The 14,572-nt window shown below is 42.1% G+C and overlaps 1 protein-coding gene across 1 annotated transcript in view; it reads right to left on the reverse strand.

The window, feature by feature from the left end:
- The window catches only part of LOC147310154 (uncharacterized), a 91,309-nt gene that overhangs the window by 60,586 nt on the left and 16,151 nt on the right, over window positions 1-14,572 (reverse strand). Inside the window, exon 2 of the mRNA XM_086269862.1 lies at window positions 853-918. The gene's annotated coding sequence lies outside the window, so the exon portion shown is untranslated. The remainder of the gene's footprint in view (window positions 1-852; window positions 919-14,572) is intronic.

Here is a 14,572-nt window from a genome sequence, read left to right on the forward strand (position 1 = left end):
CTCACCACCGTCTGGACGCCCCATTAGGCAGAGAAAAGCCATGGTGCATCACGATGGTGCATCCCTGCGTTGCCTGAGCAAAATACGTGATGCAGACATGAAATATACTTCCTGTTATGCTATGACACATTAGATTCTGCTGTGAGCCATGGCAAAACCTACCCTTTTAACATTTTCTACGACTCCAACGACTTATCTTATATCTTTTAGGGCACCTGTAGTTAATTTGTTCTGGTCCGAATCAGTTGATGAGTTTGTAAACTTGCCGCTTTTCACCATGATTTGGATTCTTTTCACACAGAGAAAAATCCAAGTGAACCAAAATGTATCAGCACAAACCACGTCACAATGTTTAATCCGCTCAGATGTGTAATAACAGAGGATAAAAAACAGAAAGAAGATGCTGTGTTCTGAACTGTTGGAGAATGGAGACTTTATGTTCGTTTCATGGCTAGTTGCTAGCCTGTACAGACTTTTGTGCATCCATTGTTCCATACAAAGCATACAGAAAGTTTCTTAGCTCAAACTTGTAATGTACACCTGGTACTATGATCATATCGGCGTCAGATCATGTTGAAAACAAGTGCGATTACTGTGTTCACATCTGCATAAACGAACTGCTCCAAGGAGGGGAAATGAAGTTTGATTTAAATGGATTAAACAATTCAGGGGTTGAAACACCCTTAATCTAGTCTCACAAGAGCGCACTTATAAACAGGAGGTATTCATGATTTTATGGCAAGTTTGGAAAGCTAGAAGGATCACTTGTACAATCTCACAAAAACAACAGGTAAGAATACCAAAATCTGTTCAGGTTCTTTGTGGCTACGAAGTGTAAAATTGGGCACTCACAGTGTAGTGGCAGACTCCTCTGTCCCACAGGATAGCCTTGCTGACAAAAGAGACATAAATGGGTCTCTGCAAGAAAAAGAAAATAAGTCACATTTAACAGTATTGATTGCAGAAAGACGGCTTATTTAAGTACAGATCTATCAGATTGAGATTGATCAGTTGAAAGAGTTGAAATGCTTTTAACTCCACAGGCCTTGGGACTGAGAACAATGACTGAAGCATTTGAAAACACATAATGCCACACAGGGAGTGGGCTCTCTGGAGATATTTAAACCCCCTCTGTCTTGATTATTGAGCTGCTGTGAAACACCTCCAGGAGAAGCTGAGGACTCTGTGATGAAGTCTTCTCTCCCACACAACCAGCTTTCCAACATCTGCTCAGTGTACAGAACGTCTGCTCCTCATTTCTTCGAACATAAAGCTTCCTTGGGACAGTACGGTGGTCCTGTGGTCCCGATGTGTCGGTTTGACCCATGGAGCAAGAGGCACTGTGTTAACTCATCAATCACCCGGAGACACAACACCAGCCAATTCCCAGCAGCTCATCCATCTCTCTTTGCAGCTCCTGGCAGCTCCCAGAAGCACTGAGTCAGCTCCAGAGTTGATCCACTGCAGGGAGCAGGAGAGCAGACCCTCCCAGGATTCACCCTTCATTCATGGGCTGTAACCCCAGACCAGAGTAGGTGACATGGGGCAAGAGTGGCACACGGAGGAGGAAGACAATGGAGGTTGATGCGTGCTTCCATTTCCTCTGCTGCGGAGCTCTCAAACAGCTTCAGTGCCACCATGAGAGGCTAGAGGGCAGCGTCAGGTCTGGCCCATTTTACCTCCTTTGTCTACCTACCTGTTGTATGCAACAAAGCACATTATGTATGATTACACACATTATGCCAGAAATACCTCACGAGCTCTTCGTCCTTAATAGACGCCTTAATTGCTGCCAAATAATGAACGGACGGGGAAAAACAACCGTTTTTTTCAGTAAATCACGGCACTTGTGGCCCAGTGACCTCATTGTCACTAATTATGTTGAATGTGAAATCAAGTACATCATTTTCAGACAGCAGAGGATGGAGTGGCTGGGGGCTGGGGTGGCCTGTGATTAAAATGTAGAGAAATCAAATGAGCCGAAAGAGAAAACTGGGCAAAACAAAAAAGAGGCTGCAGTCACATAGCAGAAAAAAACATCGTGTTCAGTTTTTATTATTCAATAAATGCAATTAGAAAAAGATTTTAATTTCGGAATTGTTAGTTTTTAAAAAAATATGCGTCTCATTATGGATTTAACATTTTTTGGCAACGCTATGTCTGGATATGAACAGTGCTTGGAGGGTTTGTGATATAAGCCTAGCTACAAAGCTGTGGTTAGACTAATGAACACATGAGAATAGGGAAAATGCAGTAAGAGGGTTAATTTGTTGAGAGTCCCCAGCAGGAAGAGACAAATGCTATCAGATGACACCTCTGAGATGAAGCCATCCACAACATGGGGTTAGTCATTAATATGTTGCTGTGTGGTTTGGATTAACCACTGTGAAAAAGTCCTGATCCTAAGCTCGGCCTGAGAGTGTCATTTAAAGGGTATGTGAGAGGTGGAATAATTTGCAGACACAAATGATTATACGGAAGTAAAACTTGACACAGAGAGTAACACTCACCAAAACTAAACAGGAAGAGAGACACAACTGAACAGGAAGAAGAAAGACATAAAGACCTGCACAAAGACGAGGCTGAAGGAACAGAATGGGAATGCTAAAGGGAACCAATAAACCTAGAGTCACCTTTAACTAAACTAAGATCTAGAGAACATAAGGAAACATTACAAAGCACCAGAAAATAACAAAACTCGCGAGCACAAGGAAATGCAAAATAACCCTATAACAGAAACTATGAAATGATAGAGAACATGAACTTCAGCACTTCTCAAAATCCAAAAGGAAACAATGAACTAACAGAGAACACAAAATGAAAGGTGATTCTTCTCTGAAGCCCATGTCCCTTGAAAGGCTCATTAAATCCTGCTATCCTGGTATATAAATGAGCTGTTAGTTAAATGTGCATTTGTCACATAAAGAAAACTTAATGTAAATTATAAATGTCAAAATAATGATCATACTAAAGTTGACTATTAGGCTTTTCCTCATGATCATATACTGTTTCAGTGTTCAGTCCAAATATTGGAAAACCAATCCTAGCAAGAGAGGAGCGGAGGCGCTGCACCAAACCCTCAGCAAGATAAAGAAGCTTCTTTTTTTAACTGTGAGCCATGTAAAGCTGCTCTAGCCAACAATAAAAATATGGATATCTCATTTAAGGATAACCCCTCACTCTGATATCATAATTAATGTTTTCTGCTGCCAGGTAAAAAAATCAAGCCTGGCCAAGAAAGGCAAATGTCATCAGATTACTGTTGCAAGTCTGAGGTAAAGACTACTTTACAAATTTACAGATAAAAGTTATGAATTTACATTTACTCAGCATTTTATCTTATAGCTCCATAAATCACTTTTTTTAACATCTCTGACGTGTGTTTTCCTGAAAGGTTTAAAAATTTCTGGAAATCACTTCCCAAACTCATCGATGAAAACATTTAGTCTTCATGTTATTCATTCCAAACAAAGAAGCAAACTCGTGACAAAAGAAAAAAAAGAAAGCCAGTGGTCTATTAGCTCAAACAGAATTTCATTACTCGCGGTCCTCGCTCTGCCTTTGATGTCACCGTTTGACCCATCATCACATAATCCCAACAGAGGGTTTGTCTAAAGTGATTGCTGCTCCTCTTTTCCTTGTTCAGTTCAGATGATGAGATTAGGGAGATTCCTGGCAGATGGGATTTCCACTGTGCGTGTGTCGACGCTCCACCTCACGGCACTTCCTGTCAGAACTGCTGAGCGTAGGGTGGCGTGGGCTGGCAAGTGGACAGGAAGTGTTGTGCTGTCGGTCTGAGCCAGCAGGGGGAAATATGGTCAAATATGGTTTGTCTTATCAATAATGAGTAGGTGGAAGCGGTTAGATCAAATTACCAATTTAGAACTAATCACCAAAGTGGTGGCTGGTATTTGCTTTATCCCCTCTCCCACTCTGCTTTGTCCTCTCTCTGGTGGTTCCTGTCGCCATCTGTCTGTCTTTCTCAGGGGAGCTCTTCCTTTTCTCCCCAGCACCACACTGGATGTTTTATTAACTCTGTTTTACCTGATTACACCCCGTCTGCGAGTCATTGTGCATTAATAGGCATTTAATCAGCATTTAATTAAGGGAGCAGGAATCGAACAGTGAGCTGGGCGCTCGTGAGGTCAGCACCAAGGACACAAATTACCCAGAACAATGCAGGTAGCTTACGGAAGTAAACAAGCTGCCATTAGGGTGGTGGTACATGTGCAAACCTTAGAATAAAAATCAGACTAAAGGTTTCTGGCACAATTTCTAGTAATATATTGGAAGTGTTGAAGGGTATTTTTCATGACAATCGTTTTTTTTACAAATGCAGAAATACTTTATGGTGTCAAGCTTTCAGTTTGGTATCAGTCTTTTCTTTTTCACACAGATTGCTAAAGCATGACTGGTCAATAACTTGAAGGCTACAAGTGGATGTCCAGATGAACAGAATCCACCTTTTGGCAGAAAGCTTCCAGTACAAAAAGTCTTGTCATATACAGATTCTGTATATTCATATTGAGTAATAGGAAAAAGAAAGTAGGCTTTAGGGATCAGGGCATGATAAAAAAAAAATCTGGTCCTCAGCAGGCCTTATAATTAATTAAATACACCCTCAAATGAGTATAAATCTAAGTATACCCTAACTGCTTCCACTGGAATAATCTGATCTGAATAACTGATCATCAGCAAGTGTGAGCACCTCACATTTTGGCAGTTTTCCGGTGTGCGTTAACACAATATCAAGGAGACATCAGCAATGCTCTTAGGGAACTGTTGCTGCCCATTATGAATAATTGGGAAAGGTTATAAAGTCATTTAAAAACAATCTGAAGTCCATCATTCTTCAATGAAAAAGATTATTCACAAGTGGAAAACATGACAGTTTCCAATCTATTCAGGAAATTCACCCCAGGCTTAGAGCCTGAGTAACGCTGAGCACTGAGACAAAAGAGCTGCACAGTCCCTAAACTTAAAAAGCACACTCGAGGAACTCGACAAAGCAACACAACGGACGAGGCGATCCAGTCTAGAAGACAATCAAGTTAACGGCTGAGCTATCAATGCAAACAAAAGGCGAGAGTGACCACCTCAGCATGGCTTTGGCCAGGTTAGAGCCAGAGATAGAAAAGACGAGCAGCACACTGAAAGAGAAAGAGCCCGGGGTCAGCTATAATGAGCTGTGAATGTGAGCATCTGACCAATCCTGTTTAATGGACTTCATCCCTGGAAAGGTTTCTGTCCTGCCCTGCACCGGTGTTTTCGTGTGTTCACTTAGGGTCTGGGTCAGGAGGCTGAGAGGACTCTGTGACCCTGAAATGAGCTCTCGAAGTCAGCGGAGACCCCTGCTGATAGGACAGACCTCCTTTTATACTTTAATCTGCCAGCACGAGGGATCAATATGGTGACTATTGGTGTCAGGATTGTGTGCAGGAGTAAGTGGTCGAGCCATTTTAGACGTATCACGGGGGGTTGGCGCACCATGACAAAAGCACAGCCCGCTGCCACCACTGGCCACAATGACCGGTGGGACACTGGCACACCAGCAGCTAACCTACTTAACATTCATTAGTGTCAGAGAGGTGGACAGATGTGCCGGGTGTTACGGATCTTCCCTCTCATGTTCTCGCCATGGGGCTCATTCAGCAGCATTTGACGTGTCTTTCATTTGGGATTTCAGAGTTGTGGGCGGTGGCGGCAGTAGGCCACTACTGCTGGGTGGGCATGCATGGACTCACCCCATTGGAGCCATCAGCCGGCCAGGTGCTCGTGCAGACAGGATGCCTGGGCAGAACCAGTGGCCTCAGTGGATGCTTGAAATCCCGATTTCTGGAAGGTCTAATTTCCCAGCGAGCCTCCGAAACTTCTCTTCTCTCCACAGCAGACATGTCCAGGGAACTCTAGGCTTTCAGTTTACTCATTTTCTCTTTAAAAGGAGCCTGAAAACGTCTCCACTCGCCCAGAAGGTGTTTTATGCGTTTACACTTTGCAGTCAGAGCCTCTCTCTGTGGGAGGCTGAAAAAATGCAGCCTATTCAAATAGCTTATGGCTGTTAATAATTACCATCCAGCTAAACTAGTGCAACTCTCTCAGGCATGCTTCCTTGGTGAACACAATAACAGAGACACTGGGCACAAAGAGGCTATCTTCCTTCTCAGCTCACTACAAATTTTCAGGCAAATAATGTGACACAAAAACAGGCCTACAATAAACCAAAGCTTTCAATTAGGAAGTGAACAGCACTATAGCTGCACACACTGACAGAGGCCAGAGCAGAAACCAGGACCAGCTGGACAGAGAGGCAGCTTTTCAGTCCGACTCCAGACACAACACGGATCAGGTTCTGGGCTGCTACAAAGCAGCATAAATCTCCTGGCCTTAATTGCATTACAGGGCATATAGTGGAAAGCACTGTGGAAACAATGGACCCTATCAATTCCACAAATAAGAGTTCACCAGTGTGTGTGTGTGTGTGTGTGTTCGTAAGCCCGGAACAGCCTTCTATCTGTATTTGCAATCAAAGCTCATTATGTAGAGTGCGTCTTGTGCTTCGGGCTTTTCATCTTCAGGTTTGTTGTGCAGGAAAATCCTAGTAAACAATTTCTTGGTGTAATATTAACAAGGGGAGGTGGCCAAGGGAGAAGTAGTGAGTGTTTTCCATGGTGACCGGACCAAACATTTACAATAGTGACACCATCAGCCACCTCTGCACAACCAGTTTCTGCTGAAATAAAATAAATAAGTACGTAAAAAGAACAGCTTTTGCACCTGTTTTAGTTCCTCATTTTGTGACATTTGTTCTTTCATTCAGGGACTAAAATGAGTGCTTTATTTAAATGCTTTCAGAATAAGGATTTTGCTGTAACATAGTCTGAGCACAACTTGTAACATGAGCTAAAGCTTCTTGAGACCGTCTGAGATCAAGACCTCTCCTTTACATTTCCCTTCATAAAGCAACGCCTCCCTGAGATCCCTCTCTGTTCAGCCCTGTGGGGAACCTGCAGTGCACTTTGGGTAATCCACATCCCACAATACCAGCTGCTAAGACACTGTAATAAAATTACTCGTGTCAGAGGAAGCTGTAAGTATTTTTGTGGAATGTGTGGCTTTTCTACTAAAAGAAACTGCACATAAAACTGGTATTCTCGTGATCTGCTGTTTCATCTCTTTTCTCTCCTACAGACTTTATACAAGATGTTTTTATGTATAATTCAATGGTGAATATGATAATCAGTTATGTAAAACTACTTGTCCACTACTGAAAATGTAAATATTCTTCCATTCATCATTCTGGCCCACTTGAAAATTCTTTGCAGTATTGTTTGAATTCAGCCACATTAGAGGGTTTTCAAACATGAACGGCCTGTTTGAGGTCATGCCAAAAGATCTTGATCTGACTTAAGTCCATTCCTTGACTAGGCCACTCCAAAACCTTTGGGTTTTTTGAGACATTCACCAGTGGACTTGCTGGTGTTTTTCAGATCGTTGTTCTGGTAGATAACCAAAGCTTAATGGCATGAACTCATGGTCGGCTGTTCACCTTAAGAATTTTCTTGTTGAGAGCAGAATTCATGGTTTCATCAATTACAGCAAGTCGTCCTAAAGCAGCAAAGCAAAAAGTTCAGCTTTTGTCTCATCAGTCCATAGACTATGTTTTTGGCAAAACTGGGACAAGCCTTTATGTTCCTTTTGCTTAGCAGTGGTTTTCGTCATGGATCGCATTTTGCAGAGTGTCTTTCTTATTGTTGAATCATGAACTCTGACCTTAGTTGAGGCAAGTGAGGCCTGAAGTTCTTTAGATGTTGTTCTGGGTTCTTTTATGACCTCCTAGATGAGTTGTTGATGAGCTCTTGGAGTAATTTTGGTAGGCACTCCTACGAAAGTTTGCCACTGTTCCAATTTTTCTCCATTTGTGGATAAAGGCTCTCAGCGTGGTTCACTGGAGGCCCAAAGCCTTAGAAATGTCTTTATAAGCCTTTCAAGACTGATAGATGTCAATGACTTTGTTTTCCAGCTTTTGCTTGATCTGCCAATGATTTTCAGGATTCAGTAAGTGGTTTGTCTCTCTGGTGGCAACCATACAGTAGAAGGAAGCCTACTGACTTAATAAGTAAAGCATCTGACTGTCAAAAATGTATTTGTTTTCTGGTATCTGACAATTACACCAGATACCCCCCCCCCCCCCCACCTCTCGGAGCTACTACAACCATATACACCTCCCCGTTCCCTTAGGTCCGCCAATCAGCAGCTCCTTAAGGTACCAAAAACTAAGTATAAATCTAAAGGTGATCGTGCTTTTGCTGTAGTTGCTCCAAAGTTGTGGAATGATCTACCCTTGCATGTTAGGCAGGCCTCTTCTCTCTCTGAATTTAAAAGTCTTCTTAAAACATATTTATTCGCTGAAGCCTTTGGCATTGATTAGAGGGGTTGACTCAATTTGTTTTGACATGTTTCAATTTATTTTAGTTTTTTAGTTATTTATTTTATCTTATCTCATTTTAATTTTCTTTACTTATGCTTTTAGCATGTACAGCACTTTGTGAACTCTGGTTTTATGTTAAAGTGCTTTATAAATAAAGGTGGTATGGTATGGTATGGTATGGTAATTAGGTGAAATATCTCACATTTTATCCAAATACTACTCTACTTCCCAGAGCTACATGGAGCTACTGTAGCTAATTATAAATGCCTGCCATGTGGTGTTTGTTAAGTATATCATACTGTAGGATTTTAGAGCTTTTGATTTGCTGAAACCAGCTGGTCCCGGTCCAAAATATATGCTCTGACAATGAAGCAAAACACTAAGCTGAAAAGAATAGTCATGTTTTCCACTAATAACATAAAAGTAATTTTTTTTTCTAGTATGCTAAATAAAACTTAAAAGAAACGTGGGACTCTTAGGCTTTTAGAAGTACACACTTGACTTAACTTGGATTTTGCAGGACTGCAAAGGCATACACACACTCACACAAATAAACACATACATCAGCACACAAAGGCTGACAAAGACTCTCACAAAACACATAAAAATACCATTACAAGGGGCTTTCATGCTGTTCTAAGGAAAGCAGCCCTGCCCACTGCGTGCTGCCCTTTGTGGGCTGTGGGACCCAGAATCAAAGAGCGGTGACCTGCACAGGCTGTGGCCCGCAGGCCTGCAGGGAGTCCTGCACTGACTCCAAACCCTGGTTGCCACACCATGCTGAGATCCTCCTCTCCTCTCCCTCCCCCCTGGTTGGCTCCGTTATTTCCTCATCTCATCAATCTGTCAGCTAAGCCCTTTGACACCACAAAACAATATGGTCCCAGTATTTTTTAGTGTGTGCCCTCTCTTTCAATATGGTCCCAGTATTTCAAGATTAGTCAGCTCACCCACGAGGTCTGCTCCCCAGTGCCTCAGGATCCAGGGTGAGTCAGCATGACGGCCTGAAAAGCAGTTTGAATTTTCCAATTTTTCCTGCAAAACCAACACATTTGCAAGTTCCAAACAGATCATGGGCTCTGTCCTAACATGGAATGCATACATTTTATAGCCTTGTTTAAGCTGGCTCATGTTTGCGTTCTGAACACGGGTGTGTTTGAGGCTTTGTGCAGATATGGCACCCTGCAAACTGATTTATGCAAATATAATTCGATTCACATAAGAAAAACTGCAATTGCAGAAAGATAAACTAAAACATAACGAGACATGTAGTGATCAAGCAGCTGGCAACAGTGGGGAGGAAGAAACCTCCAGCAGCACCAGGGAGGGTGGGCATCTGCCTCAACCAGGCGAGGTTAAACCAAAAACAGTAATAAGAGTAACCAGAAATCAGGACGGGGGAGAGGACAGACAGGAAGAAGCACAGAACCACAGAAAAAAGGTTCACATTTTTTGCACGTAAAAGATTTTAGTTGCACTTTCTTAAAAAACTTAAACAACAGCTTAAGTTTTAAACGTTCATCGTACGGGTGGGTTTAGGGATTTGACTGCTAGAAAGTTCAACTGAGTTGGTCCCAGAAATGCTAATTAGTTAAACAAATTATTAACATTTTATTAATGTACAACAGCAGTTAAATGTTCCCTCTCATAGCACCAGCATTTCCAGCTCGAGTATGTTTCCCCAGATTTCAGTAAGATTCTAGTTTTAAGCTCCCTTTTCTGACTTTGTGTTTTTGCTTTTGGGATATCTGCCTTCAGCCAAATAAACAGCCTGTTTTCCATTACCTCTACCTGCCTTTGCATCCTAGATGTGGGTCCCCAGGCTCAGCTCATAACAATCAGAGCCTATAACTACAACAACAGTACAGCACAACAAATTATATTTGAAAATTATGAAAAAAAATAAGAAAAAGACAAGAGACAAGACAAAGTAAATTACATTAAGAGACAGTTAAGTAGATAAAACTAAGAAGTAATAAGCGAGACTTCTTTTCTGGCTACTCCCTTTAGGGGTCGCCACAGCAAATCAACTTCTTCCATCTCACTCTATTCCTGGCATCCTCCTCTGTCACACCAACCCTCTGCATCGCCTTCATCAATACATCCAGTAACCTCCCCTGTGGTCTTCTGCTTTTCCTCCTGCCTGGCAGCTCGATTTTCATCCACCATCCCTGCTCTTTCACACATCCAAACCATCTCATCTTTCCTTTTCTAACTTTATCTTCAAATCAATAAGCCAAAACAATCAAAAAGAATAAAACTAAACATTAGTTTGCTCAGGAGGTAGCCTCTGATGCATCCATCAGGGTATGAATGTGTGCGAATGCGGGTTAGTAAGCACTTAAAAGCATTGAAGTATACAAGAATCAGTTAATTTACCAAATGAAAAATATGGTAAGTAATGGGCTCCAGTTCCAGGGAGCTCCTAAAATACATTCAGTGAAGAGAGGTTTCACATTTACATTTAAAACTTCTTGATCAGGGGAAGCTCAAACAAACTTCCCTGATCTCTGCTTTCTACAAACTTTATTTCTAAAAGTCTAAAGCATGAATCTGATGAGGAAAATATACAGTGGAAGACTTATTGGTCACCTGTGCATGTGGCTAACACTTCTATGAAATAAGAGAGCCCAGTTTTGAGATCACGCCTGCTGGACTATACTCACTCGAGAACAGACCATTCAGTTTATTTTCAAGTAAGGATGAAAGGACGACTCCAAACTATGCATGTCGCCTATTCACTGGTGATGCTTTTTAAAGGAAAAAGGAAAAAAAAGACAGCAGAAAGAGTTGGAAAAGGGTGGAGGGGTGGAGCGCTGCATACATTTTACATACACAAGGCAGCAGACAAAGTGATTGTTGCTTCCCTGAAACTTTTTTTTCGCCCCTTCAGAAAACACTTTCCCTGCTGAATAGGCACCTATTAGTGACTCCATTATGGGCACAGGGCTCTTGAATGGCTCCTCACTGTGTGTCTTTATCATAGTCAGGCTGTGAATACAGCTGGCCCCCTCCTCCTGCGGCCCAACCAAGCTCCTTACAGCCTGTATTGATAGGTGCTGCCGTGCTGGTGATGATGGGTGAGGCAGCCATTCTCGCCCCCGTTGTGAGCTCCAGGTGTGGTGGTTAAGCGTATTGTGCTGCAGACGTTTTTTCTTTACCACTTGCTCCAATAAAAAAAAGAGAGAAGAAAAAATGGATGCAATGTTTTACATGTATTAGCTGATCTCCATAATGCCATTCCACCGCCGGCCCCTCCCCTCCTACCGCTGCACCCCAAAACAAGTCAGGCCTCTGGCGAATCGCTGCACACCGCCTCAGAGCCCTGTATTGTTGCTGGATTATTGAGGAGTTAGCTGAAAGAAAGAGGCAGCAAGAGTGGGGTGTTTGTACTTTATCTCCAGGGGAGACAGGGGCTAAAGAAGGAGCTTCTTTAGAGGAGTGAGTTACTGCGGCAAAAAGCCCAAAAACACCTGCAGGAGACAAGCACAGGAAGGTCGAGGCAAGAAAAAATGCTTGCCTTCTTGCCTCCTCTCTGAGATACTGTAAACCAGCCCCCTCTGAATGGAGGCGCTTTCATTTATTGAGCCCTGTCACAACATTTTCACCTTGCTCGGTCTCTGCAAACGCCAACTTTGAAGTTATGTGTACGCATGTACTCGAAGGAGGGAGACGCCGAGAGTTAGCAGGACTTTATGATGAATATGGAAGCATTGTTCAGCCATGCTTACCTCCACAGGGAACCATCTGCTCCCTGTCAATGCATCACCTGCTCGTCTGAGCCGTCTCCAGGGCAACGAGGGGTGGGAGGGGGGATTAGGAGAGGTTATGGCTTTGATAGGAGGGGCCGTCGATGGGGACGAGGAGGAGGAGGTCACTGGTGAGGTGGGGGCCGATTGGAAAGAGGTTACTCGGCGAATGTCGTCCTCTGCTGGAGGTGAGTGTTAGAGCAGGGGATTTACAGTACTGCACATGGACTGCAGAGACAAACCACGCTGAAACACTTGTTGAACGAATTATTTAAAAGACAAAAAAAGTCCTGGAGCATTTATGAAGCTGACAGAAAAGCTCAGGTCCATTAAAATGAGGAAAAAAGCAAAAGTTTATGTTTCTCAGTTTGCAGGCTTTTGCTCAGAGCAGCTCTGCATGATTTACAGCTCAAAATAATCCTTATTTATCAGTTCATCTTATGCTGAGCTGTGCTACAGCCCTCTTAGTGCACCCTCTCTGACCTCTTTTAGTTCCTTTCTTTTTATGTCAGCTTTCTTCTCATCACAAACAGAAGGTTTGAAGAGCAGGTGGGTGGGGCTTCTGTCATTATAGTTATAGCTGTGTAACCTCAGACAAACTGACATGAATTTGTGCAACAGAAGCGAACCTGTATTTATGCAAGTTAAATGTATCGAATTTGGGAAAAAGTTTTTATACACATATCGTCAGGATTCGTCTGAAAATGAAAAACAAGCTAAGTGACGCTGTGTGAGAGCAGCTGGGGCTGTAGGGTTCAACTTCTCTTATATATAAAGATAAGGAGATGTAATTGCAAATGTAGGACTTCGGTTCTCTAAAATAATGTGCAAATTTTAGTATCGATCTGATAGTTAAATACAGGGCCAGTATTGCAGACACCTATACTGATACTAGTATCAATGTGTATCGATAACCGCATCGGTATCAATACTATCGATATCACTCATCGATTTCAAGCTTATGGCTGGTTGCTTGTGGGCGTTCCAACATCAAGTTACCTAGGTAACCAACTAATATATTCACCCAACACGTCACGTTCTCCCTCCCAAAGGGTAACATATTACGCTATGTGACGAATCGTCATTATGTTACGCTTTCGGCCACCCAACACGTTCCTATGTTACGCGTTCAGAAACAGGAGAACCATTTGGACTGAATCTACACATGTACATTTATTTTACTTTCTCATCACGAGCTTTGAAAAATACTATCTAACACGATTAATGTTATGGTTAGGGTTAAGGTTAAGGTTAGGGCTCGAATACATGGCTGGAACGTGTGTTGCCGCTGGGAGCGTCATTCTATTGGATTCCATCCACAATCGCACGCGTATCACAGTTAACTTTTGCATTCCAATGGGATGCCTCAGGATGTGACAAATCGTCGGTATGTTACGCGTCGGGAATGAGAATGCTCTGCAACACTAGCTTTGCCAATAAATGGTATCCTGCACTCTCACTGGCAGTTACTTTAGTTGCAATCCTGGAAGGTAAGACAGTTTCATCTGCTCTCTGGTTGACACGTCGCTTCCACTGAGGATGCAGTGCAAGTTCTGAAAACATGTTACAGTAACTTGACTCAAGCTCTGGGTACTTCCCCTCCTCGTGCCATTGGCTGTTACTGCCAAGTATTCATATATTTCCAAAAAGACTGCCTTCAGGTATTTGATGTGAACGCACAGACTGAAAAGGGTTAAAAAGACTGAAACCGAGCATTTAGATCTAGATGAAGTCCGAGCATTTGGTTCACAGGGATTACTTGTACATATTCTGATGTCATTATTTGAAACTCAGTTAATCCGAGTACCTGTTCTACCAGTGCAACAATATAAATATATGATGAGAATTATGGAAAAGCTAAGTAGATACCATTTAATTCTTACTTTTATCGTACATTACGCTACATCACTTATTTTTTCTTTGAAAACAGAATAAATTTAGAGAAAAGTTAGTGAGATTTAGGTCAGTATGTTGGATGTCTTCAGAGCTCTTCAAGTCCCATAAAGTGAAGTTATCTCTAAAAGTCATAAATGGGCTACATAATGCATTAATTTCTGCAGCAGATAATTGCCGCTGATGACAGTTATTAATAATTTTTGTTAATTAAAAATGTCATTTTAGGATGTTTCAAGGTGAAACTGTAACTTGAATAGCTGAGCTCTTCATTGTAACGGTGACTGTGATATTCAGAGACAGCAAATAATATTTGGGTTTGCAAGTGCTTATCATTTTTATTCTTTCTTGGGGCACATGTAAAGTTGGTGGGCTGTCATGGTTTGGTTTATTTAGAGGACCGACGTGTTGATTGTTGGGGGGGAAAGCATAACTTTAAAAAGTACTGATTTGGTTAACTGAAAAACATTTCCTTTTATTTCATAAGTTTACATACATATTC

Source organism: Aulonocara sp. 'chitande type north' Nkhata Bay, linkage group LG17, assembly GCF_057382095.1.
Source record: "Aulonocara sp. 'chitande type north' Nkhata Bay isolate Kocher_YH1m ecotype deep benthic linkage group LG17, A_spYH_male_GT1.1, whole genome shotgun sequence".
NCBI classification, from domain to species: Eukaryota; Metazoa; Chordata; class Actinopteri; order Cichliformes; family Cichlidae; genus Aulonocara; species Aulonocara sp. 'chitande type north' Nkhata Bay.